The 26,836-nt window shown below is 45.9% G+C and overlaps 1 pseudogene; it reads right to left on the bottom strand.

The window, feature by feature from the left end:
- Positions 1-24,914, bottom strand: part of LOC101635946 — a 124,844-nt pseudogene extending 99,930 nt beyond the window's left edge.
- Between the last annotated feature and the right edge of the window lie 1,922 nt (positions 24,915-26,836).

The raw sequence follows: 26,836 nt of genomic DNA, 5'->3' as shown, positions 1-26,836 counted from the left end.
GGGGGGGCTTGAAGGGGCGGGGATATGAGGAGCAACTCCCAGACAGTACCAGGCAGCGCCTCTTGAGAGGCTGCAACCTGGCTGCAGTTCTGTGCATGGCACCTTGCCAGTGGCATCACAGCCAGGCAAGAGGCCACAACTGGCTCAGGACCCCGGCCTCAGCAGAGTGTTTCTAGAAGCAGGGCCATCAGCCCCTGGGCTGGGTTTCTTTGCACCCCAAGAAGTCCTGGCTTTCAGCTGCCATTTGCTAGGCAGCAGTGGCTTCAATGGCCTCAAAGCTGATGAGCAGGAATTTGGGAGACTGGGTTTGACTTGGGCCAGCTCCAGGCTGTGCCTCCTCCAGGGACTTGGGCTGGCATTGCCAGGAGGAAGTCTGAAGAACTTGATGCCAGAAGCCACTGATCTCCAAGTGGGCACAGCTAGATAATGTCTAGTCCTTGCTACAGTCATGTGACCTGGCAGTTGGCAACAGAACAGTGACCTGGAGCAAGGAAAAAGAAAATCAGCAAGGGCCTACTTGTTGCCTGGTTTTGCAAAGGCCAGCCAGAGGTGGAAAGGGTGGGTGGAGGGAGTCTGGGGGGACAAGGCGCAATACTCCTGGTCTCCTGAGTAAGGGCGTGTCTTCTCTGCCATGCAGCGTGTTTGGCAGGACACCTGCACTCAGAGTCATCAGCCTAGACTGGCAGAATGGGGGAGGGGATTGAGACATCCCCGGTTTATCCCAACCCCTGCATCACAGAGGCAAGACCTGAGGTTAGAGAAAGGCATGGGCTTGTCCAGATTAGGAAGCCAGTGGCAAAGCTAAGCAGACAAGCCAGGGCTCCCGATTTCCAGCCAATTCCAAGTGAGTGCTAGTTCCCACAGCCCCTGCTTGTTTGGCAGGATGAATGGGTGAGTAAGTGAGTAAGTGGCTGTATGAATGGAAAGCTTGGCTGCCGAGGTGGACTTGTGGCCTGGACATGCATTTGTAGACACGGTGAGTATGTCCATTTCCAGCTTGTTAGTCATGTGTTGCTTGCCCGAAGTAGACAGGGATCTAGCCTTTTTTCTTTCACCCATGTCTCGCACAGGCTCCAAAGAAGGGAAAGGATTCAGCCCAGGTGACCCACCAAGCCACCGGCAAGGGCAGGATGCAAAGTCAGGTGTCCCTTGGGCCTTCACTCCTCAACCTTTCTCTGCCAGAGCTGAAGACAACTTTCATTCATTTCACAGGCAAGGAAACCGGAGACAGGCCCAGAGGGGGGTGCAAGACAGATTACAGGATGAGCTTTAAATCAGGCCTGGCAGGACACTGCATGTAATGGGTTCCTGTTGGCGGGAGCAGCCTTCTCAGCCCCCCGAGGGTCCAGGCAGCCTCTAGAGTGATGTCATTCCAGACTAACGACAGGTGGCAGCAGAGGACCGCAGGAAATGGCCTAGTCTTGCCTGTTAAGCTTGCCCAGCCCCCACCTCTGGCCTGAATTTGGCAGGGTTGGTACACTTGGGGCTGCTGTACAGAGTGGCCAGGCCGAAGAGCCCAAAGCACCCAGCTCCTTAGCAAGTCGGTACTTTCAGAAAATGTGTCCTAAGCCATGGCTAAAGTCAAGAGAGAACAACTGAAACGTGGTTACTGGACAGATCTTGGGGTGGGGGGTGAGAGTGGGAATGTAGGCACTGAGGAGAGGAGGAGGAGGGAGCAGGACAGTGAGCCAGAGAAAGAGAAAAGCAAAAATGTACAGAGACTGCACACGCTCATGCTGTAATCATGGAACTTTGTATCTGGAACGAACTTCAGAGGCCAGTTAGTCCAAACCTTCTATTTTACATATGGGGATACCGAGACTTTGAGAAAAAGTGATTTACCTGAGGTCACACGGCAAGTTTGTGATAAGCAAGAATTCCCTGATTATTAGACTCCCAACTCTCGTCCAAAGGCCCCCCTGGACAGTGAACATGATAACTGCCCAGGGACCTACCCAATATTTGGCACACAGTCCACCAGACCGGGGGAGACCTATAAATAGAGACAGATACTCGGACAGACAGAGGGAAGCAGTGCAAGGAGAGAAAGGCCAGAGTCATCAGGAAGAAGCAGAGGACTCAAATATAGCTGGGAGAGGACTGGCTCAAGCTACTTCCCCTAGGGTTCCACCTCTTTGAGAAACACCCAGCCCTTTACGTGATACAGGCCTTCCCTCCTTAACCCAAGACTAGCCTACAGTAGAAAAGGGGCCAGGTGTGTGGAAAGAGAGCTTAGGCTGAATCCTAGAGCTGGAGAGAAGACCTTGATTTTCTTCCATCTGTGTTGTCTTTTCACTATGAGATCGCTGCCTGATTCTACCACACAGCATGGAGACATTTTTCTGGACCAGAAACCAAGTCCTGCCATCTCAGGTCTACTGGTCCAAGATAGGGTGTCAGTGCTATTATAGATTGTCATTATCTCTAGTGACCATGCTTTTCCAACTCAAAAAAAAAAAAATCTGTACGGATTGTCTAAGGCATCATCTGATCACAGAATGAATTTTTTAAATGAGGCTCATCCCCGGAAATCTGGGCCATCTGGTAACTGTCCTGTTATTCCACCCTTTGGCTTCCTCTTCACACATAGGCCTAGAGATGCCCCCAGCTGTTAGCCAGGCCTTGAGACCAAGAAACAAGGAAGGGGGAAGAGAGCTGAATTTTTGCCATGTATCAGGCATTTCCTGTCTATTATCTGATTCATTTCCCATGAAAACAGTACGAGGCAGGTACCCTTCCAATCCTCATTTAAGACAAGGAAAGAGGTTCAGACAGCTAGACTCACCCAAGGTCACACAACTATATCCAGCACAGAGCCAAGAGATGGAGAGACCTATGAATGGAGACAGCAAAGACTCAAACAGAGGCAGAGGGAGGTAGTACAGGAGGAGAAAAGTCAGGGCCGGCGAGAAGAAGCAGAGTCCAGGCTCAGAGCAGGTTCCATGAGCTGATTGTGGTGTGTTAGCCTCCCCAGCAGGAAAAGCCCTTCTAAGCAGTGAGAGGAGGCACCAGGTACAAATAGCCACTTGAGAGGGACTGTGAAATTGGACTGTACCGACAGCAGTAAAGACACCAAATGAGGGGCCTCCTTGGCAGCCTATGGGTTAAATCTCAGTGCTACCACCACAATGGCCCACCTCCCAGCCTGAGTTTGACCCTGAGCCAGGGAGCTAACCCACATGGTGTGGGGAGCTAACCCACATGGCGTGGCAGACCTCTCCTGTCTCACCTGCTGCTCCCCTCAGCAGTGTATTTTAGTCCATCTGCCTGTTCTGCTCCCCACTGTCTCTGGTGAATCCTCTCACTCCCCTCACCGTCCCCTCCCCCTTCCTACCTCTGGCCTATACCTCAGATCTTCTATGCAAAAATCTAAAACAGAAAAAAGAAGGCCCTTCCTGGTGGTGCAGCAGGTTAAAGTTCAGCGCTGCATACTAGCCACAGCTGCAGCTGCTTCAGTGCAATTTCTATCCCTGCCCCGGAGATGATCTACATGCCACAGCAGATCCGACCCCCCCCCCTCGACCACTGTTCCCCTCAGCAGTGTATTTTGTCAGTGGGCCTGTTCTGCTACCCACTCTGTCTCTGGTGAATCCACTCACACACCCCCACCTCTGGCCTGTACCCCAGTTCTGTAATGTATAAATAAACAAAACTTAAAAAAAAAAAAAAAAAGAAGAGACACCAAATAAGGAAGTGAAAATTGAAATAGGAAAGAACCTTGCTCTCTCCTACACTTTGGAATAAGCATCCTGGTCTGGGGTCCACAATTTGAGGACACACTGGTGCATGTCTACGAGGCAGTGAGTAGGTTCGGAGGAGCTTGGAGTTCACATCCACAAGTAGTTGGAGGAACTGGAGCTGTTAGGCCTGGAGACCTGACTCCAGAGGCTTCAGACCACACAAGCAGTAGGTTAAGTTCTGGTGGCTCCAGAGGACCAAGATAAGAGGGGTAGCTACAGGGAGGTAAAGTTGAACTCAGCACAAGGAAGGATTTTCTCTGATGCTATCCTGTCATAAAATGGCTGCCTTGAGAGAGAGTGAGCTCCCCAAACTGGGTCAAACTGAGCAGTTGGAAACAATACTGCAGAGAATACTCAAGGTCTTAGAGTTGGCACCAGATGCCACTGGATTCATTGCAGCCACCAGACAATGAATCTACACTTCTGTGAGGGTTAGAGCTTCCTAAGACTACCCCCATGGAGATTCCACAACCTGCCTCCTCTCCTTTTTCCTAGTGTCTCACATCTTATAAAGTCAGAAAGTCACCTAAATCCTCTTACTGGAATTATTCTTAGTTCCATACCAAACTGACTGCTGAGAAGGGGGCGGGGGTGTGGAGAAAGCAGAAAAACCAGGCCACCAGGGACCTAGAGGAGAATCATTCTCAGAAAACAAACATTAACCAGACAGTTGGCCAATAACAAATGGCAGGGAGAAGCATTTAAAAAACATTGGGTTGAGGCACTTGAACAATATTTTTCTTTCCCAATTGATTTTGTGATTCAACTTGCTAATGATTGTAAAGTAAGTTGCTCATTTCTTCATTATTTGGAATAAAACATTAACCAACCATTCTAGGTAACATTGCACATTTTCCTGCTAACCTGCTAATGTCAGGAAATCCTTTCTTAGGGCTAATCTAAATGTCAATCACAGCACCCCGCCTATTGTTGAACACTAAATTTGCATGATGTTCTATTGTGTATGAGATGCAGATTGGCAGGTGACTGGAAGGGACAAGAGACTGGTCATGATCCTGGTTTGTCCTGACAAGGCCACAGGGTGTCCCGGACTCCATAAGGAGTTCTCATTACGCCCCCCTCCCCCATAAGATCCCCTCTAAAGATAGCAGATACCACCTACTGAACTGGGGCATCTTGGAGTAAGAAAGTTTAGACTGAAGTGGATGGATGGCCCATTTCTGCTGAATCAAATCTTCCTCTCAATTCCTCCAATATTTAACATCAATTTACCAGAAACAGGTGCATCTCACAGAGGATTTTGGCCTGAGGAACTGTCACCCTTGCCATGGAGATTACACTAGCTCTTAACATTTCTCTCCTTCATCACCTGAGAAATCTGCTTTCTGCAACCCTTTCTCCACCCTGTGGTGGACTGTCTTCAGGAGAGTGCTGTGCTTTGACACCATTGTCTGGGGCAGTCTATCTAGCTGTGCATTTATGCAGATTGGGTAGCAGTGTGCAGGAAGACAGCTCTTCTTGTTGCAGGATGCATGCATGTCTGGCTGTGTGATTAAGGGCAATTTCTATTTTACAAGTGGAATCTATGGATTTCTCTAAGACATAGATTTGGTAGAGAGGGGACTTGTTCTAGAGAGTGTTTCTACAAATTCCAATTGTGGGGCAGTATCTTGAGAAGTGGAACCTGAAGCAGGCATTCAGGTCATGAGATTAATCGAGGGCAAACCTTCTGGAAAAGCCTGTAAATGAGGTAGGACTGCAGGAGAGGGAAGTGGTAGCCAAAAAAGGATTTGGTGTCTGGTCAAGTTTAGCTTTGACCTGACCTAGAGTGGATGTGAGGGTTCCAGAACATACCATAGGATTTGGGATGGACTTTGTATTCCTGTATTCCAGTCACTTATTGCCCCCTCCCCATAAGGGGACAGGTATAACCTCCCATGCAACTCTGGAGTAGATGACTTCCATCAGCCAAGGTCTTGCCATTTGCCCTGGCACCCACAACAGCTAAGGATGGTAGAGCCAGTTAGAAAAGGGAACCTGGTCCAAGCACCAATATCACCATAGGTAGGATTGCTCTTCAAGGCTTTCCAAGGCTTCCTCCTTCTATGAGGTGTGAGGACCGCATTCACCCAGACCTTGTCAGCTGTGACCTTGCTGTGTCTCATCGACACAGTGAAGGGTGACACAGTGGAAGGGCTACAAGTTGTCATTCATGCAGGTGTGAGAAAGGAGTCCAAATTGAAGGGGGGTATTACCATGCGCAGGTGACTCCAGGTGTGTCAGGTCATAGGGCATGGTGCTATCTTCAGAAGACAGGGTTTGAATGTTGATCAAGCTCACCCTTTACACTGGGGTCAAATTGGAATTAAACCAAGCAGATTGTTTTTATGCTGCATGCAGTTTGGTAAAGCACAGTATTTCTTGTTTCTTCTCCTTGGTCATTTTCCTTGTGAAAAAATGTCTGCCAGTACCACTAAGTTCAAAGGTACCAAGAAAATAACTTGGTGCCCACCTGGGATTGGTATGTTGCCTGAAAAAGATAGTAGCTTCTACCTATTGAGCATTTAAGACAGATCAGGCACCTACTAGGTATACTTACTTTCAGACATCGCTACCTCACGGTGGTCTCCTAACAGGACTTGGGGTTATATTATATATGGGTGAGGGCTGGAGGAAAACAACGAATACTGGAAAAGGAACTCTCCTCTGGTCTCAGCTCTCTCTAATTAGGTGGAAAACTCCAGTTTCGTAAACGTTTTCTTATGAGACATGTTTTGAAAACCCTGCAACTTCTTAGAGATATGCACTAGGTCCTGAGTGGGATGTTAATAGATTGCAGAAGACTTGATCATTTCTTTATTTAGGTAGTCTGTTTAAGCTGTTAACATAGCTACTTATTAAAAGAACCAGGTAGTAATTAATTATTTCTTCAGATGGACATCTACCCTTGATGGTTCTAAGACATGACCAAAGCTCACTTCCTTTACCACAACTCCAGCAAAATTCTTTTTTTTTTTTTAAGAATTCATACAGAACAGGGGTACAGGTCAGAGGTACAGGGCAGTGAGAAGATTCACCAGAGACAGAGTGGGGTGCAGAACAGGCTGACTGACAAAGTACACTGCTGAGGGGAGCAGTGAGCAAGTCAGGAGAGGTCTGCTGCGCCATGTGGGTCACCTCCGGGGCAGAAGGATTGAACTCATGTTGAAGTGGCTTTAGCTTCTTAGTCCTATGCTTTAACCCGCTGCACCACCAGAGAGGACAAAATTCTAATGATGAGAAAGTATTGAAGGATGTAGACTGCCTACTTTGTCACTTCCCTAAGAGAGAATCCCCCAAAAAACAACATTTTGAGCAGTAAATAACCAAGCACTTTTTCATTTCCAAGTACTTAAAAACAATACATATTGAGTGTTAAGCCCTTTACAGGGATTATCTTATTTAATTCTAAAATCCATGTGAATAAGTACTTGTGTCCATTAAGGTGCTTTAAGCTGCAAGTAAAAGAAACCATGACTCACACTGGCTTAAACAATCAGGAGATTTCTCTTTCTCAAAAAACAGGATATCAGGAGGTAGGGCAGGCTTCAGGCATGGCAAAATGAATGAATCACCGCTGTCCTCAGGGATCTAGGGTCTTTTCATCTCTTGGTTCTGCCATTCTCAGGAAAGTTTTTCCTTAAGCCTGTTTCTTCCCTCCCCAACCCAACTCCCCCCCACACACACACACAACACCCCACCACACACACACACAAACACACACATAGCTAGAGATGGCTACAGTATTTCCAAACTTTGAACTTCACTTCCAGGTCTGACATCAGTTAGAAGAAAAGAAAAAGTGCTCCCTCTTTGCCTCCTTAGCAGGAATGAAACCATTCCCAGAGGTTTCCAGGTAGACTTCCCTCACATCTAGTTGGCCAATTGGTCACATGTTCACTCTTGAACTGATCACTAGCAAAGGCCATGGAAAGGATGTGACTGGATTATTATATCCATTTGATGTGGAAGGAAGGGCACTAAAAACACCATTGTTACCCATCTTACTGAAGAGGAGACAGACTTACTGAGATGAAGTAACAAGGTAACTAAGAAAGACACTCGTCAGTGACAAGACTGAAACATAAATCCAGTACTTTCCTACACTGTTGTACTTATTACTATTACTTGTTGACTGCCAAATACTTGCTGAGTAAGTACAAGGAATCTTTATTATCAAGTATTCATTTTCCAAGTTCCTTCAGATAGAAGGTTGGGTAGCAAAGCCAGAGACCATTTAGATATTCACTAGTGACCTGACCAATCATAAAATTACTCTGGCATCCCTCCCAGATTAATACTAGAACTTAAATCAGTCTTCCTGTTTGTTGGATGTCATAAATATCAGAGTAAAGAGCAAATACAATGCCAATCAGTTTGCAAAATGAAACTGCAAATATTAGAAAAGATTCAGGAGTGTGTGAAGTCAATAAAAATGATATTGGAAAACTGCCAGAATCTCTGAAAAGCCATCAACACATGAGAACCTGGCAGAATTAGATCAGTTGCTTTTGAAGAAGTGCAGGTCAACAAAGATGAGAACAAGATAAAGTCTTCAAGTAATAATGACTTCACTCTCAAATTATTGAGAGATATCCTTGAGAAAACCAAAGTCCTTGAATATATTTTATAATGATATTTTTTATGATCGTGCTATGGAAAGCAAAGCAAAAATGTTATACCATACTAGCATTTAATTTTGTCTGAAAAATCACACCATAAAGCAACTAAAGCTTGAGTCATTCCTTGCTTACCTAAAGAACTAGAACAGAACTGCAATTTCAGTCTAAATTTGTAATATAAAATTCTTGTCATAATTTTTGTTTCATTTTTTTAATGATAAGTTCAAATAAACTTTGTTTTTTACTATTTACTGTGATAAGTAAACAGATTCCTTTTAAATGGAATCACTCCCTTCAGGATCACTTATCCACAGACAAATCGGATCTCCTAGAAAATGGTGAGATCCCCTTGAATCAAATCAATATTACTCTGCCATTTACTAGGTTTTTGGTTTGGGGCAAATCCCTTAGCTTTACTATGCCCTATTTTTTCTCGTCTGTAAAATGAGGCTGCTAGAGTTGTTGTAAAGATTAAATTGCATGACTCACATAAGACTCTCAGCATAGTCCTTCATACATAGTGTTCATTCAGTAACTGTTAGCTGCCCTGCTCCATCTTGTTGTTAGAATGGCTATGTGACACATCGTCCTGAGTCAGCCCACCAAGCCTGTCAGATCCTGAGTTCTAATCCACTGGGTGATCTGGGACAAGTCACTTCCCCTCTCTGAATGTCAGTGACATAACTGAATGATCTAGAAATTGGACCTCATGGGGTTGCTATGACAGTTAAAGATGACTGAAGCTCAGAATTCACTAGCACTCAAGTAGCAGTATCGATTGATCTGTGTTGAATAATGTGTTCAGGGTTATGTGCAAAGGCCCACAGAAGCATGGCTCCTGTCTTCAAGGGGCTTATACTTTGTGAAGAAAACCACCAGTTTACTGTGTGCCAGCTACATGCCCTCTTTGGGCTTGTTTCCCCACCTGCAGGATTGAGTCCTTCAAATAGATGATCTCAAAGGGTCTCAGACTCTGAGACTCTCCATAGCTGTGTGGATCATTGAAACACATAAGAGCCAATCAAGGCAATTTGATTCCACTTGTGAAACTCTGGGACGCATAAAGGTGTCCTTCGGGAACCTGGAAGGAGGGAAGGGAGTGCGCACCTCAAGAGCTCTGGGTCCAGACAGACCTAGATTTAAATCCCAGCTCTTCTGCTTGCTAGTTGGGTCATCTTGAGCCACCAGTTGCTCGTCTCCGAGCCTCAGCATCTTCCTCTATAAAATGGGACTCAAAACCCCTGCCTTATAAGGAGGTGATAAGAAATTATTAAGTGCAACTACTGGTCCCATGTGGAGTTGTATTTTGCTTCTCGCTTAAGGAGCCGTCCAGGAGACTCGGGAACCTGAGCTTGGAGCTTTTGGTGGGAAGAAAGCTGCTCAAGGTTATGATGCAATTGGGCAGAATAGCAGAAAGTGGCCCTTTGCAGATGCCACCGCGACACAAAACCCATTGCCCTGGGGTCCATGAAGAAGCCATCCCTTTGCCAGCTCCTGCCTGGGATTTTCATCAGGGCAGGGGGGAGGGGGCTGAAAGAGGAAAATGAAATATATATTTATAACAATAATAATAATTATTCTTTCACCAATTTTCTCTTCCTCTGATGGAGTCTGGCAAGGACTACAGAGCAGGAAAACTGCTAAAGTTGAGAGTAATGGTGCCCCTAGGACAAATAAAGAGGGAACTTCAAACCAGCAGATGCTGCCGAAAACCCCAACACAGGAAATATCTGCAGAATGAATTGAGAATTTATGGGGGTTTGGGTTTTCAGGATTTATAAGCAAGTTCCATGAGCAGAGGAGGGAGATGAAGGAGACAGAGCAGGATGAGCATGGGGACTGGACTGAGGGCAAAGGCCAGCTTTTCCCCCACCTCCCACCAGTTACAGAGGTTGGTTGGACTGACCTGGGACAAGTTTCACGGTGCCCCTTGGTACTGCTGTCAAGTTCACGGTGGGCTGCCCGTGGGTGGAGGTGGACATTCACGGCTGTTGGCAAACGTGTACAGACTGGAAGGGCCAATTGATAACAACAGTGATAATCACTAGGTCCTCAGGAGCACGGCCTTCCTGAGTTGAGACTTTGAGCCTCTGCTCAGTCTTTCCCAAGCCTGGGCATGTCAGGATTGGGTGAGACAAGGGATGACCAGTGCATATTGTAGATAGGGTCAGGGATTCAGGAGGGTGATAGTGAACAAAAAAGGCATGCCTGCAGGCTCCCAGGAATCTCCAAGAGCTGAACCCATACATCTGTAGCAGTCCAGTCACTCCGGGATCCTCAAGAGGAAATGGTGGAGATGCTTAGAGTACAGTAGACAATGTGCCCTGTTACTGAAGTGCTGGCAAGTGAGTGGAGGGGAGCAGGAGAATGGGCTGTCAGATTGCCAGAGATGGGGCAGGAGAAGAGCAGGGAGGGACCTTTTCCCAAGCAAAGGTGGACCCTAGAGTTGCTGAAAATTCCAGACCCTCTGGGAATCTGGTACAACTTTCTCACAAGCCTCAGTAAGGAGCTATGAGTTCATACTGCAATCAGGTCACCTTGGATTCAGGTCCTTCAAACACCCTGAGGACCCTGAACAGTTTTCTATTTATGGTCTCTGCACAAAGGGGGGCTTGGAATGAAAACCATGAGTCAGTTCCTGGGCACAGGAGAATTTTTGCTACTTTACTGGAATAAAATCCCAGTCACAGGCAAAAACAGATACTAGGAAGAGGGAGAGTGGGAAGTAGGGTGAGGAAGAATGCAAGAACTGGAGGGATACCATGAGATAAGACTTGCTAAATAGGGGGAACTGTATTCGCAATCACCGCACTTGTCTCCAGTTGGCTAAAAAGGAGTCTGCGTTGGGAGGGACTAAGCACCTGCTTTTGAAGGTCTTTAAACCACAGCCCGACAATCACCTGTCCTTCGGAATGCTGTTGAGATCATGTCAAAATTAGGTTTGGGGGTATGACAGGACAGCTAGAGTGCCCTTAAGATGTCTCCCATGTTGTAGGCCTATAACTCACTCACTTCTGTGACTCGTAGTGACTCCCTTCCCTGTGAGTCTCCCCTGCATCAGTCTTCCCTGCATCAGTCTTCCCATCTGTGAAATGGAGTTGGGTAGACTCCAAAACAGGGTTTGCTTTCTAAGGGTCATCTCTAGTGCAGGAGGGCAAAGCTCCACAGAGCCCTCCCTTCTCTCCCACCTTGCCAAATGAGGGCCAGCTTGCTGTTTTGAGACCTCTGCTGCCACGTCACTATTTCCTTGTAAAAGCATAGTGCAGTAGATGTCATCACTTGGAAACTAGGCTGTGGCCAGCTCATCACAGGAGTGAAAGGGTGAAGAGGCACTTGGAGGTCCCCTTGAGGGAAAGAATTACCCCAAGGGCCTAGGAGCCTGGAGTCCTTGCCCAGTCTGACTTGCTGTGACTCCAGTCCCAAGATGACCATTGCTTTAGCGTGAGTTTTGAAATTGGGAAGTGGTGAATCTCCAACTTCTTTTTTTAGCAACAACAACAAAAAAACTCACTGAAATTTGATAATGGGCTGAATATGTAGATTGCTTTGAATAGTGTCAACATTTAATTGATACAGTATTAGTTTTCTAATTCAGAAACAGAGGATAGGTTCTCATTTATTCTTGTTTTCTTTCATTTCCTTTAGCAATGTTTTGTAATTTTCAATGTTTAAATTTCCCACTTTCCTGGTAAAATTTATTCCTAGGTATTTTATTTTTTTGGATGCTATTGTGAATGTAATTTTTTTCCTAACTTCTTTTTCAGATTGGTCATTGCTGGTATGTAGAAACAATCTAGTGTGTTAAAATTGTACATTGCATCATTGCTGAATTTGATTACTGACTCCAGCAGTGTTTTGTGTGAATTCTTTGGAATTTTCTCTGTGTAGAATCATGTTACCTATGAATAGAGTTAGTTTTACTTTTCTCTTTCAAATTTAAATGCCTCTTTTTTTTTCTTGTCTTATTGCTATGGTTAGAATTTTTAGCACAATATAGAAGAGCAGTGGTGAAAGTGGGTGCCTTTATCACACTCCTGATATTAGAGGGACAGATTTCAATATGCACCATTAACTATGTTATTAGTTGTGAATTTGTCATTTTTAGCTTTATCATGATGGGACAGTTTCCGTGCTTGCCCAGTTTTCTAATGTTCTTGTTCTAAAAAGGTGTTGGATTTTGTGGTCTCTGCATTGATTGAAATTATCTTTTTATTTTACTTCATTCTACTAACATGGTGTATTATATTGATTGATTTTCTTACATTGTACCACCATTTGTATTTTTAAGGTAAATCTCTCTTGAATATGGTATATAATCTTTTTATCAAAAAAGTTTTGTCAGACTTAGTTTGCTAACATTTTGTTGAGGGCTTTTGCATATATATATGCATACATATATATTTATCAGGCCTATTATTAGTCTGTAGTTCTCTTTTCTTGTGATGTCTTTATCTGTTTTTGGCATCAGAATAATGCTGGCTTCCTAGAATGAGTTGGGAAATATTTTCTTCTCTTTAATTTTCTGGAGAAATTTAAGTAATATTGGTTTAAAAAAAAAAAACTTCTTTAAATGTTTGGTAAGATTCACCAGTGAATCTATGTAGTCCTGTAGTCCTGTGAATTTCTTTGTTGAGAGGCTTTTGACTTATTAGAAGTCTGCTGAGATTTTTTATTAGTATTATTCTCTTTCAGTTGGTTGTGGTAATTTGTGCATCTCCAGGTATTTGCCAATTTCCTTTGGGACCGGCCCCAATCACAGATTGTCAGAGGGCAGAATAGGCAGGGTCTTAAGGTGGGAGCAGCTTCAGCAAGCAGAGATTCCTAAAAGGGAGAAAAGGGGAGTGGGCGGGAAGAAGACACGGGAATCAGATTTGGGTGCAAATCTTCCTGTTCTTCTCTCAGCAGTTTACTTTATACATTACGAGCAAGCAGTGGGATAACATCAGCACATGAACTGAGCTGAGAGATTATTATCATCTTTTTTTCTAAGAACAGTTTGGGGTCGTATTAACCTTCAGCTGAGATTATAACATTTATTATTCTTAAAATCAATCTATTAAAGTTAAGACAGGTACATAAATTCATAAAGTTTAAGGCTAACATTGCTATATTTACCACACTTCAGATTATCTAACATGTTGTATACAATTGTTATTAGCATCACCCAAAAGCCAGCAGAAGACAAGAAATAATAAAAAACAATTGTTATTAGCATCCTATTGGAATATATTATCTCATGGCCTTCTGGTCTCCCTTATTTCTCATGAAAAATTACAAATATTCTTATTGAGGCTGTGTTATATGTTATGAGTCACTTCTCTTTTGCTGCTTTCAAGTTTTTTTATCTTAGGCCTTCAAAAATTTGGACTTAAAGGACCTTCTTGAATGTTTATAAGCTTGTTTTTTTTTTTTCATCAAGTTTGACACATTTTTAGTCATTGTTTCTTCAGACATTGTCTCTGTCCCTTCTTCATTGTTCTTTTTAACTGAAGGACCCCATAGTGTGTGTGTTGTTTTGCCTTGTGCTATCCCACAGGCCTCAGGCTGTTGCCTTTTTCTTTTTCTTTTTTTTCTTTTTGCTTTCTGTTCCTCAGATGGGATATTTTGAATTGTCCTGTTTTCAAGTTCACTGACTTACTCTTCTGCCAGTGTAAATCTGTTATTGAACCATGACCAACTTTTCAGTGAGTTTTACCTTTCAATGACCCTATTTTTCAGGGTCTGAATTAATAGCACATTTATTTTTATAATTTCTGCCTCTGCATTTATATTCTAATTTTGTTTACATTTCATATCCCTATTTCCTTTTAGTTCTGTGCCCATGTTTTCTGTTAGTCCTCTAAGCATACTTAAGGTGGTTGATTTGAAGTCTTTGTCCAGTAAGTGCAATGTCTTTTTCTTCCTAATATTTTTGCCCTTTGAATGGTGTATACTTTCCTGTTTCTTTGTGCATGTTTGTTATTTTTGTAGAATACTGGACATCTGAATACTTTAATGTTGTAACTCTGGAAATCAGATTCTCCCCCTGCCCCAGGGTTTGCTGTTGTTGGTTGTTGCAGGACAGATTCACCATCTGTTTAGTGATGTTTTCAAATTACTCTGGCAAAAATCATATTCCATATTATTTGTCATCACTGAAATCTCTGTTTCTTCATCTCCCTTTCGACAGGTGTTTGGACAGTTCTGGTTGCCAGGAGCATTTTGCCCTTTTCTCAATTCAACATTGGCTTGGCTTCTGTATCCCTTTGACTTTTTTTTGGCATTCTGGCAAAGTTCTTACTGACAGTTTCGTGTGATTTTTAGATACCTATGGAGAGGTGGGTGCTTAAAGCTGGCCTGCCATTTTGATGTTATCGCTCAGGTCTTTGCTTCTTGCCTGCAGGTACCAGTAAGTGGGGTGAGTGTGTCGGGTCACATCAGGAAACTGGAGCCCCTTTCTTCTGTGCAGGTCGAAATCCCTAGGTGCTGGAGCTAGACTGAGTCTGGGGTAGTTTCCTAGGTGGGAGGGTGGGATGATTTAAAGGATTTGATCCAAACCTCTGGAGAATGGTTGGAATGCAGAGCTGCCTGGAGACAGGGATGGATGAGCTCACGATAATGCTTGCAATAATCGCTACCATTTAGGGAGCCTTGACCATACACCAGGCACTGGCCTAAGTGATTTTGAATGCAATCCCATTTTTTACTGTTGGCAGCTAGGAGGATAACTATCACTTAGATCAGGGAGGCTAAGCTCCTGCTCAAAGTTACACAGCGGAATGAGGATTGGACCCCAGGTCTATCTGATTCCAAAGCTGCTCAATAGCAATGAAATGCCTCCTCCTGAAACTTCATGGGATTTATACTTCAAACTCAGAGACACAGACCACCTATCATATGACCCTTCACGTAAAGGAAAGGGGAGACCTGTGATGTTACACTCGTGTTAGTTATTATATTATACAGTTCTATAATTTCTATTTGTTTTTTTTAATAACTTCTATCTCTTTATTGATATTCTCCCTCATACATTGGTTTCTTGATTTCCTTTAGTTTTGTGTCCATGGTTTCCTGTAGTGCCTTTAGCATATTGAAGAGTTGATTTGAAGTCTATGACTCACTCCTGCCCGGGGTGAATTCCAAGAAGCTAGTAGCCTGGTGCCATGTTTCTTTCTTTACCACCACTCCCACTCATCCCCAGCTTCCTGTACCACCAAGTTTAAATTCACAAAAATGAAGGGGATTTGGGTTATTCAACTTAGAGACAGGAAAGTAAATGCTTTCTGCTTCTGCTGAGAACAGAAGTTAAAAAATCAGGTGAAAACTGCGGAACTATTTTAATAATCAGTTATTTCTAGTGCCAGTCACTATGATCATTATATTTTTTATCTCCCTTATTCTTCACAGCCACTCATGGGTAATGAAATGAGGAAATGAAAACCCAGAAGTTAAGTAAGTTGCCCAAAGTCACATAGCATATAACAGGATTTCAACCCTCCATTCAACCACCAATGGGTACTTACCAAGTGCTTGGCACTATTCTAGGCATTGTGTTAATAGTGATTGAGGCATCTGGTTATTAAATAAATATAAAATATAATGCCAAGTGGAATAAGTACTTTGATGGAAAAATAAAGGGCTGTAGATTAGACAGTGCTTTGGGAGTTAAAGCTGAGGAAGTGGCTGTTTTAGCTAAGGTGATCAGAGCAGGCCTCTTGGAGGAGGTGAAGTTTGAATAGAGATAAGAATAAAGGAAGGGGGTAACTTGTGACAATGGTGGGGGTAGGGGGCGGGGGTAGAGAACAGCCTAAGAAGTGGGAATGCAAAGGCAGACCCCAAGGAAGGAATGAGCTTGGTCTGGTAAAGGAACAGCAAGGAAGCAGTGTCTAGAGGGGAGTAGGTGGGGGAAGGGGAGACACAGTTAGATGATGTGGGTTTTGTTACCCACACTAAATACTTGGGGTTTAGTGTGATGGGAATCCAGAGAGGGGTTTTTCAGCAGCAGAATGACATGGTGTGAATGATATGACACTAAAATATCTTTCCATCTTCTGTGGAGCATGGACCCGAGAAAGCAGAGGGGGGCAGGTAGACCAGTGAGGAGTAATCCAGTCATCCAGACAGGCATGAAGGGGCCTGGCCCATGGTCACTGTTCTTCTGTGTGAGGGCTGGGCTGGAAATGCAGCTGGGATCTAGGGCTGTCAGATTTGTCGATGAACTGGATGGGGCATAAGTGGAAAATAAAAAAGCAGGTTGTCCGGGATTTGAGCATCTGTTTGCACGGTGGTACCGCATGTAGAAGACTGGAAGGGGTATGCGATCTGGGCTTTGATCCCAGTATGAGTGAGTCCAGTGGTCTAGGCTCTCCCTCAGACTTTTTCACATGGCAGGGATTTATTCCCAGAACAAGATACTGGAGGCAGATGCTGAAAAATCTCTGCGTGTGTTCTTGAAAGATAGAAAGACAGACTGTCTAGGCTGGTTGGGGTCTGACCTGTTTTGAGGTGTGGCCCTGCCAGATGGCCCCTTGAAGTCCCTCATGGCTTGAGGATTCTCTTCTGTGATCTCTGACCTGGAGGTGGGAGGAGGAATTTTTTCTTTTAACTAACATTTTTCCTTTTCCACAGCCTGATCTCTTTTAGATCCAGTCTAATTTCTTACAGGCCTTGGGTTAATTTGCACAGCTGGGTTTTACATCTGGGCAATTGCCACTTGTACCAATTGCCTTGCTAGCTCCAGGCAGGATGAGACTATAGCCCCAGAGCAGACCATAAGCTTCTGGAACTACCTTTACAAGAGTGCCCTGGGCTCAGGATGGACCTGGTCCCCTGGGCCAGATGCTCGCTCCCGTCTGTTCTGTCTTCCCAACTCCCTGGCAGGGAGGCCTGCATTCCAGCTTCAGGTGGGCTTCATGTACGCTAGCGTCCTGGGAGGTCAGGAAACAAGTCTGAAGACACACACGCATGTGAGGGGAGGAAGAAGGGCAAACAGACACGTATAGAGAGTGGAAGAAAAATGCAAATACAGAGAAGGTGAAGATGGCATGACAATGGAGAGGAAACAAATAATAACACATAAGAAAGCCAATAAAGACTTAGAGATGGAGCAATAAAGATAGCAAAAAGAGTCATATAGACAGAGATGGAAAAAGAGACATTGGTGTGGGGGAGGTAGACAGAGACAGAGTGGGAAACACTGAGAGGTACCAAAAGGGTGTGTGCCTGAGATACAGAGAAAAACATGCCAAGGTAAACAGTGTAAGACAGAAAGGCCCAAAGAAGTCAGTAACTTGTGGGAATGATGGGCTTGGAAGCACGTGTCTAATCTTAATACAATATATGGGCTTGATAACTATGACTGTTAATATAAATATTAGAAGAACAAGAGGCATTTGCCATTTTTGTAAGGAAAAAAAAAATGACTTAATATCAGCAACTTCACGAATGGCTCAGTCTTAATGTTATAATGTCATCCCATGGGGCCTCACAGGTGGTGGGGGCATGGTGCGATCTTGAATGAAAGCATCTTATATAAGAACTGAGTTTGAGGAAGGCAGATCTTAAGGCCAATATGATTTGAATAGTAAAGCTGGAAGCCAACAGGGCAGGGGAAGAGCTGGGTTAAGGGTCCAGGCCAGAGATGGGCAAGGCTTGAAGTCTAACATGGGCAAAGATTGAAAGAAATGGTTAATGCTAATGCTAATGAAACATCTGTAGAACTCAATGGTAGATGGGACAGGAGGGAGAAGGGGAATTCTCTCAGTTCAGATCCCGCAATTACACCAGAAAACTTCCTTGGTTCTTGTCTCCCGCTCACATCTCTGCCTCAGCAGCCTCTGTGCCGCTACACACAGCAGTATTGGGGCAGTTTGCCTTTCCCTGGGGCGGCAGCTATAACTCCATAAGAGCTCTGGAGCCTGAGCTCTCCATTGGAGTCCTTGTGAACACTTGGGTAAGTTACTTAATGTCACTGAGTTTCATATTTTCTACCTGCCTCAGAAGCTAGCATAAGGATCCAACGATGTGGCATAGGCAATGTGGTTAACAAGCACAAGTTCTTACTATCTTTGCATTAGTCATTGTTTACCTGCTAGTGTTCTGTCCACTTGGGTTGGGAAGCTGAATCTAGCAACATTCGCCTGTTCATCCTGCCCTCTCCAGGGTCACAACAAGCACTAGGCAGTTGTCCAGAGCCTTGATTGGATTTCCTGCTATTCTGCAAAGACCACGAAGGCAAATGACGGCAACTTGTCAGCCCCTTAATATATGCATGACAAAAACCTGATCCCAGCCTTGGAAACTCCCAATCTCATAATACTAATAACATGACATTTACACACATCTCTCAGGGTTTGATCAGGGAAGCAATACCATGTGGGTAATCTATTAGGGGGGTAGAATTCCCACCATTTGGGTATTGGCTGAAGAAGCCTATGTCTATTTTACCTTCTGACTCGGGGAGGTTGTGCTCTCTGCATCTGGCTGCATCAGGTGAGCAGGGGAGGCAGCCAGGAGGGAAAACTGTACACGAGGTGAGAAAGAAAGCATTTCGGCCTCTCCTTAACTCATCTTGGTAGTGTGGGGACCTCCACCACAGGGCCATGCCCTCTCCTGGCCCGGGACACACAGACACTCCAAAAGAGCTGCAGTAGAATGAGGTCTGTCCGGGCTGCAGAACCAGAACCCACTCCGTCCTCAGCCAGCAAGGTAAGTCTGGGGAGGGGGGTCACAGTGTATGTGGCATCAACAGAGACTGCATCAGCCCCTAGGGGGCAATGGCTGCGTTTCTGCTTCCCAGATCTTCCGTGAACCCCTCTTGTAGCCAGCCATAAACTGGAACAACACACAGAATGCAACTCTGAGGAACAGGGACTTCTGAGCCAAATGACATTTGATTCTGGGTCTCTTCACCTTCTCTTCACCCAGAGAGAAAAGAGCTTTGCTTCCCGATCCCACTTTGAGAATGACTTTCCTAACAAAGACAGCCATCAGCTGTGAGAGCAGATAGAGCACTTCTTATGCTACCTGCTATCAGGGAATACTGGCTTTACTCTCCCATTTTACAGGTGGAGAAGCAGGTTTGGGGCGGTTCATTGCCGCACAGGTAGCAAGTAGCAAGGGTAGGACAGAGGAGCCAGGCAGCGAGGCCCAGCTCCCCGGGCTTCCTCTGCAGCACCCCTGGCCCCACTGGCCCTGGCAGGCAGCAGTTTCTGCTCAGGAGATCCCAGAAGCCCAGCCCCATGGGGGCTGCATTTGTTCCAAGTTAGGGTCGTTTTGTTTTGAGATGCAAATCATTTGTAATCAGAGGGTCAGAGCATAGTAGACTCTTCTCTTTCTCCAAACCAAGCCCTAGGTCAGCTAGGTCATCTGCTGTTCAGTGGGAATGAAGCGTGGTGACTAATGAATGACACTGAGGGACTAATGCCTGGGCAGGGTGGCTTGGGCACTGTAGTCCCCAGCCCATCTGAGCTGGTTGGGAGGTTCATAATCCAGAAGAATTTTCTTCATTATCCATGTCACCTGTGTGCCCCTGGTTCTCTGGGGACGTTCTGGGTACCCCTGCCCTTACCCCACAAAGTAAAGAATGATATGGTTTTCTTTAATATTTGAGTTAAAATCAGGTTTCAATTCATTTTGTTTAGAGACTTACAGGAGAGTCTCATGACAACCCTTAAGGTTCTCCCTGGGGTAACTCGGTGCAGGAAGGAGGGCAGAGAGGCAGCGAATTGGGAGGGTGTGGATGGCCAGATTGTTAGCCTTGAAGTAGCCCTTGTTTGCTTTTAGTTAGACTACATGGAGTCCAGGTTATAGCCTCACTTCCTCAGGGACTGAGAAAGAGGAAAATAAGATCCCCTGGGCCCGCTGACCTAAGGCTTGGTTTGGAGAAAGAGAAGAGTCTACTGTGCTCTGACCCTCTGATTACAAATGATTTGCATCTCAAAACAAAACGACCCTAACTTGGAACAAATGCAGCCCCCATGGGGCTGGGCTTCTGGGATCTCCTGAGCAGAAACTGCTGCCTGCCAGGGCCAGTGGGGCCAGGGGCGCTGCAGAGGAAGCCCGGGGAGCTGGGCCTCGCTGCCTGGCTCCTCTGTCCTGCCCTTGCTACTTGCTACCTGTGCGGCAATGAACCGCCCCAAACCTGCTTCTCCACCTGTAAAATGGGGAGAGTAAAGCCAGTATTCCCTGATAGCAGGTAGCATTAAGAAGCGCTCTGGGCCCTCCCTGGTGGCTCAGCAGGTTAAAGCACTGCACTAAGAAGCTTAAGACACTACAGCATGAGTTCGATCCCCGCCTGCCCTGGAGGAGATCCACATGGCGAGGCAGACCTCTCCTGGCCCGCCTGCTGCTCCCCTCAGCAGTGTGCTTCATTGATCTGCCTGTTCTGTACCCCGCTCTGTCTCTGGTGAATCCTCTCACCCTCTGCATCTCTGGCCTGTACCCCAGTTCTGTACGAATAAATAAATAAATCTTAAATAAAAAAAAAGGAAGCGCTCTGACAGTCAGCTCTCACAGCTGATGATTGTCTTTGTCAGGAATAATAGCAGCATTATTGGTATTGAACACACTTGGAGCTAGAATGTTTCATTTCATTCATAGTACAATTCATGAGGTAATGTCATTTTCAGTTGGGCTCACTGAAGCTGCTCAGCCAAGATCACACAGTTAAGTGGCAGCAAGAAGACTTTATCCCAAGTCTGGCTGCTCCTGCTACATCACAAAAAGTGAGGGCTGCCTTGAGAGATGTCTTAGTAACCATGGTGCGGCCAGCCATGACTTTCAGGGAAGCCTTCACTGACGAAGTGGCATTTTAAACTGGATATTGAACATGGCTCAAATTTGAAGACCACAATATTAGAACAGACATTCTGGGTTGTGGGCCCATCACAGTATATGGGTGGGGCATAAAAATTGTACTATTGAGCAGAAACATGCAGGTGTCAGGCCTGGGGCACGCTAAAAGCCAGATTGAGGAGAGCCTTGAATTCATTTAGTCTTATATTCAGCCATTGCTTAAGTACCTACTGTGTGCGGGGCCCTGTTCTGGGTGCTGGGATCACAGTGAGTGAAACAGACCAAAGCCTGCCCTTGGGAAGCTGGTGTGCTGGCAGAAAGGAGAACTTGCTCCCTGGGCTCTGGGGGTCCCGCCCTGGCCTGCAGACATTGAAGTTTAGCAACATGATAAGGTCCAGGTAGGACCCAGGCAGGCACTTGAAGCGAGTGGGCCTACGTTGGGGTCCAGAAGAAAAGGATCTATGTGAAAGAGTCCTGAGAAAATAAAGGCTTTTGTAGAAGGCTCTGGAGCTGAGTTTTTTATGATGAAACAATGAGCAATAGGGAAACCTGGAAGGACTTTGAGGAGAGGAAAGGCAGCACCAGAGTCCTGCCTTAGAGAGGACTCTCAGGAGCCATGTACAGGGTGGACTTTGAGGGCAAAGAGCAGACACCCAGAAGCATGGAGGAAGCCATTGGTTCCACATATAGGATCCCAGTAGAATCAGCCACATAATTTGCAGGGCCCAGTACTAAATTACAATGCAAGGCTCTTGTTACAGATTGATTTCAAGGTGGCAGCAGCCAGGTATTCAGCCATATCCAGGGCCTCTTTGAGCATGGGTCCTTGTGGGAATGCTCAACTCACATGCCCAGGAAGCTGGCCCTTACCTCTCTGGACAGCCCCATGGGGCCTGAGGGAATGTGGAGTCCTGTTCATGCATCCCATAGATATGCCTAATGTCCTCTTTGCTTCCAATCTCGATAGCTTAGCATTTAGATTCCCACGGTGTGTGTCTCTTTCCAAGCCTTCTAAGAGTTGACGATCTGTATTCACTTTCTTTTTTCTTTCCTTCCTCCCCCCCTTCCTTTTAAAATTAAATCTCATTTTGCACTAGCTGTGTAAGTCCTTTACCCAGTTATGAGTTATAAATGGCAACCATGATACCTACCTCCTAAGGCTCTCCTAATAATCAAATGAGACAGCGATGCAAAGCATGAGTTACATGGTGCATGCTCTACAGTGTGTGTTCAGTCCATATTTGTAGAAAGAGCTATGGACCAGGAGTCAGATTCATATTCCTGACTGGCTGTTTCTTCACTCTGATGCTGGACAAGTCATTTCAAATCTGGGTTTTAATTTGCCTGTTTTTAAAATGGAAATCATCCTGTAAATTGTATAGGGTTGTTGTGGAAAAAAATGCATGCAGAGTGCCCTGTCAAGTGGTCAAAACTTTACTTAACAGTTGTCTCTGCTCCTTGATACAGGTCACCTGATCTACAGCTACTCAGTTCCCCTCTCTGCCCATGGTGCACACCACAGCAGTCGTGGCCACTCAACGCCACCTGCTTCCTCTGTGTGGGCCACTGATTTGATTGCCAAGTTCCCTTTGGGTGCCTCAGGCCCAGTCACTACCCCAGGAACAGAGTTTCTAAGCCCCCAAGTCCCATTCATCAGACTCACTTCCATCCCTGGGCCTCTTGCTGACCAGTTCTGCAGTGTTTGATTCCCTCCAGGCTCTCTTCGCACTCAGGAGTGGGTCTTTGCCTCGTATATTCCCCATGGAGTCATCTCCATCCCAACACTGGACCTGCTCATGAGGCAGAAGCACTTCCTTCTAGAGCTCAGAGTCCTGAATTAGCTTCTGCCTGGGGAGGCTCAGGTGGCTTGTATCCCAAATCCCCCCACCCCCCACAACTCCTAGCAGTGCTTGCTGAGTGAGTCCTTGGGTGCCTTCAATAGTGGCACAGGTGGTAACAGTGTGCAGAGGAGGCCTGTCTAGCAAGTTTAAGGCCTGGGAGTCTGAGGAGCCAGGATATGCCTAGGTCCCACACAGCATGACGCCAACTTAAAGGATGCATGTAACTGGCAGGAAGGATCAGGCACGCAGAAAGCAGAAAGCTCGTGAGGCTGTGAGGGCATCACTTAGCTAGGGTGGCTAAGTGACCTGCAAGTCAGTGACATAAGGAAATCAAGGAGCACAGTGGAAAGGAAGGACCCAGTGTAGGGGCAGAGATGACTGAGTCTCTCCTCTGCTTGTCTGTTCTAAACTACACATTTATTCGATATTTATTGAGTACCTACTACAAGCCAGGTCCTTTTCTAGATATTAGGGATATGACAGAGAATAGAAGATCTTGTCTTAATTTCAGGCAGTGAGATAAAGGCAAAGTATGTCTAAGTATATGATATGTCCAGTGGTGAGAAAAGATAAAAGGCAAGTAATAGGGGTGAGGACAGCTGGGTAGGATCTGGTGGTAATTTTTTTTTCTAATAAGGTGACATTTGGGTAGAAATTGAATACTGTTTGAATATATCATACTGAGTTCTGCAGACAGTGTTTCCAGTAGAGGGGGGAGCGAGGGCAAAGGCACAGAGGTATGTGTTCAAGAGCAAGAAGGTAGAGTAGAGTGAAAAATGTGGGGAGCGGGGAAAGATGATCCAAAGATGGGGCAGCAAAACTTTCAGAGTCTTGCATGTCATTTGGATTTTGTTCTGAGGAGAATGGAACTGCTGGAGGGTTTTAAGCAGACTCTTCACAGAAATACAATGGCTGCCATGAGGTGAGCCAAGTAGTATGGAGGGAAAGAGTGAAGACAGAGAAAGAAGCAAAGAGGATCTCTGGATTGTTCCAGTGAGTGGCAATGGTGGCTCAGACCCACATGGAACTGAAGATGATAAGAAGTGGATTACGGATTTTTTCAGAAGGCAGGGCCCAAAACATCTCCAACTGAGAAACAGGGGCTATCCCAGGAGGTAACTTGGCTTCTTTTAGGATAAAGATGGCGGTACTGGGTCTCTGGAGAGAGGTCCATTCTTTCCAGTCCTCCACACCAAACCTTTCCCAACACGCTTGCTGAGCCATTGGCAAAGCCATGCTCAACACAGATTTGCCCCTTCGTCAGCTTACAAATCATGGCAGAGTCGAAATTACCCTTAAACATCCCTTCAGCCGTCTATGAAGTGGGAATCAATCACTTATTCATGAAGTGAGCCCCCTATGAGGCTGTTATTGTTACAGGGCAACCCCAAAGAGAAGTGGGATGGCCCAAGTGTGAGTCCTCATCCAAATGCTTTAAAAAAACTCAGAACAAGACCCAAGGGCAGGCACACACATCAAGGTTAGTAAAAGACTTATATTCAAAGAAAACTAAAAGACTAAAAGAGGTGGGACACACAGAAAGAGGGGGGAAGTGGAGGGCGAGATTTCATTGATTCTTACCAATAAGACTGTCTGAGCTGGGACCCCAGGTGCATGCTAAAGGCAGGCGAAATTGAGCCCCCTGCAGGAGCACACATGTATTGGTTTTATACCAGGCACGGCTGCTTAGCCTCACCCTTAGTTCCCAGCAATTGTCCCTTCAAGAAGTCAAGAGTCATGGAAGATTCATGGCATGATGGGAGTTGAACTCCTCAGTGCCTGGGTTCTCTTTGGCATGGAGGTAGGAGTAGAGTCCATAAAACATCAGTGGATAGAGTTCATTCAGGACATACTCTTAGCCCAACATTAGGAGTCATGTGGTATAAAAACACATCATGGACCATGTCCACTACCCTGAGTGTGATATAAGATGCCATTGTCGGTCCTGCCATACCATACCACCTCCTGGACTTTGCCCTCCTGCTCTCGCAGGGCTCAAAGAGTCATCCATACGGGCCTGTCCACCCACACTGGACTCTGCTGGACTCCAACCTGTTCAGTGACCTCACTTATCAACTTGCCCCTGTCAACACAGACCAGAAGGCTTCTAAAACCCACTGTGCGGGGCCCTCCCTGGTGGTGCAAAGGGTTAAAGCATAGCACTATGCAATTAATGCAGCCACTGCAGCACAAGTTTGACCCCTGGCCAAGGAGCTGACCCACATGGTTAGCAGGCCTCTCCTGACCTGCCCGCTGCTTCCGTCAGCAGTATATCTCAGTAGATCTGCCACTCTGTCTCTGGTGAATCCTCTCACCACCCCCTGTACCTCTGGCCTGTACCCCAATTTTGTATGCATAAATGAATAAATCTTTTTTTTTTTTTTGAAATTCTTTAAAAAAATAAAACACTGTGTGTCTGCCACTGCCTCTGCCTTTCCAAACAAAAGGTGCACCGGAACTCATGACTTTGGGACTTGGGAGCTCCTCCTTCACGCCATTTCTGACCCTGCCTCTCGCAAAGCTTTTGGCCCAAGTCAACTAAGCATGGTGGCTGCTTTCCACAAGCAGTTGCCCCTCTACCTTCTCCCTTCTCTTCTGATTCTTCCGTCTTCATGCTTCTCACACACTCTCCTCAGTATTCCATATCTCATCCCCACACAGCTCCTTTCCCTCCCCCACTGGTGAGAGTGAAGTCCAAAGCCCTGAGTTTTGGGGATCCCCATTTCTCCACTTTATTACATCCAGACAGTCTGCCACTGTTACCCCCAAGCTCACAGCCCCTGGAGAAGTCCCAGCACCCTCTTGGCTTGGCTTCTGCACTGGTCCAGGCCCCAATTTCCTGTCCTGCCAATCAAGAGGATGTGGTACCCCCACCCTGAAGAGCGTGTCTCATTTCTCTACTTCTTGACACTCAGGGCCATGATGGATTCTTTTTCATCAGCCATGATCCTCTCAGCAGTAGATTTCTTTTTGCTGAAGCCTCCTGACAGGACAGGAAGTTAGGGTTAGGAGTAAAAGAGGGGGCCGGAAAAGGGGGGGCAGGAATGGGTTAGAGTTTCCACTGTGTAGCTCCAGGGGCAGGGGATGCCTGGGACGACCAGACCTAGGCCTGCACAAAAGGATTGGCCTTCTACATCTGGTCTGTGAGGGTGAGGGTTAAGGGTCAGGCCTAGTGAGTGCCTCTGGCCTCCCTGCCCTCCTGTACCATCAGAAGTTCCCCAAGCCCTGAAATCCAGGCAGCATGTGGCAAGCAGCTGGCTGTAGGATTCTTTGAAATGCTATGGTTGTACTTCACCAGCATCGCGCCTGAAAATACATATGCAGCTGAGGGAGGTGGGTCCTAGCATGCAGAATTCTAGCCCCAGAGACTTAGTTGTCTTCCCTTCTGTAGGCTGTCTCTGGGCAAAGCTAAAGGGAAAACAGGGCTGCTGAGTGTGGGGCCCAAAGGCCATGCTTTGATCTTCAGTCCATCATTGCTGCCTTCTACAACCAGCCCTGGACCCTGCTGTGCTGTCCCTGGAAAGCCAAGTAGAGAATACAGAGGTAGTTACTTCCCTGGTCCAACCAAGGTTCTGGAATGTTGCCTGGTCTTCTCCCAGCACCAGTTCTGTCCTGACGGTAAGAACATGAAGATATTGTGACTAACAGAGTACCAATTAGGTAGCTATTGTTATTAAATCCATTTTATAGATGAGCAAGCCATGGCTCAGAAAGGAGAGTTACTTGCTCCAGAGGTAGGAAGTGGCAACGGTTAGGTTTCAGCCCAAATCTGGGATGCTGGAAAGAGGTCCTGGTTCCAGTCTTTCCACGCGCTCTGCGTTGAGTTTTTCTTGCCCCACCCCCCACTTTGCCACCTTCC

Source organism: Condylura cristata, unplaced genomic scaffold, assembly GCF_000260355.1.
Source record: "Condylura cristata isolate star-nosed mole 26May11 unplaced genomic scaffold, ConCri1.0 scaffold00043, whole genome shotgun sequence".
In the NCBI taxonomy this organism is placed as follows: Eukaryota; Metazoa; Chordata; class Mammalia; order Eulipotyphla; family Talpidae; genus Condylura; species Condylura cristata.
Note: the sequence above shows the minus strand (reverse complement) of the source record. Positions and strands in the feature narration are given on the sequence as shown.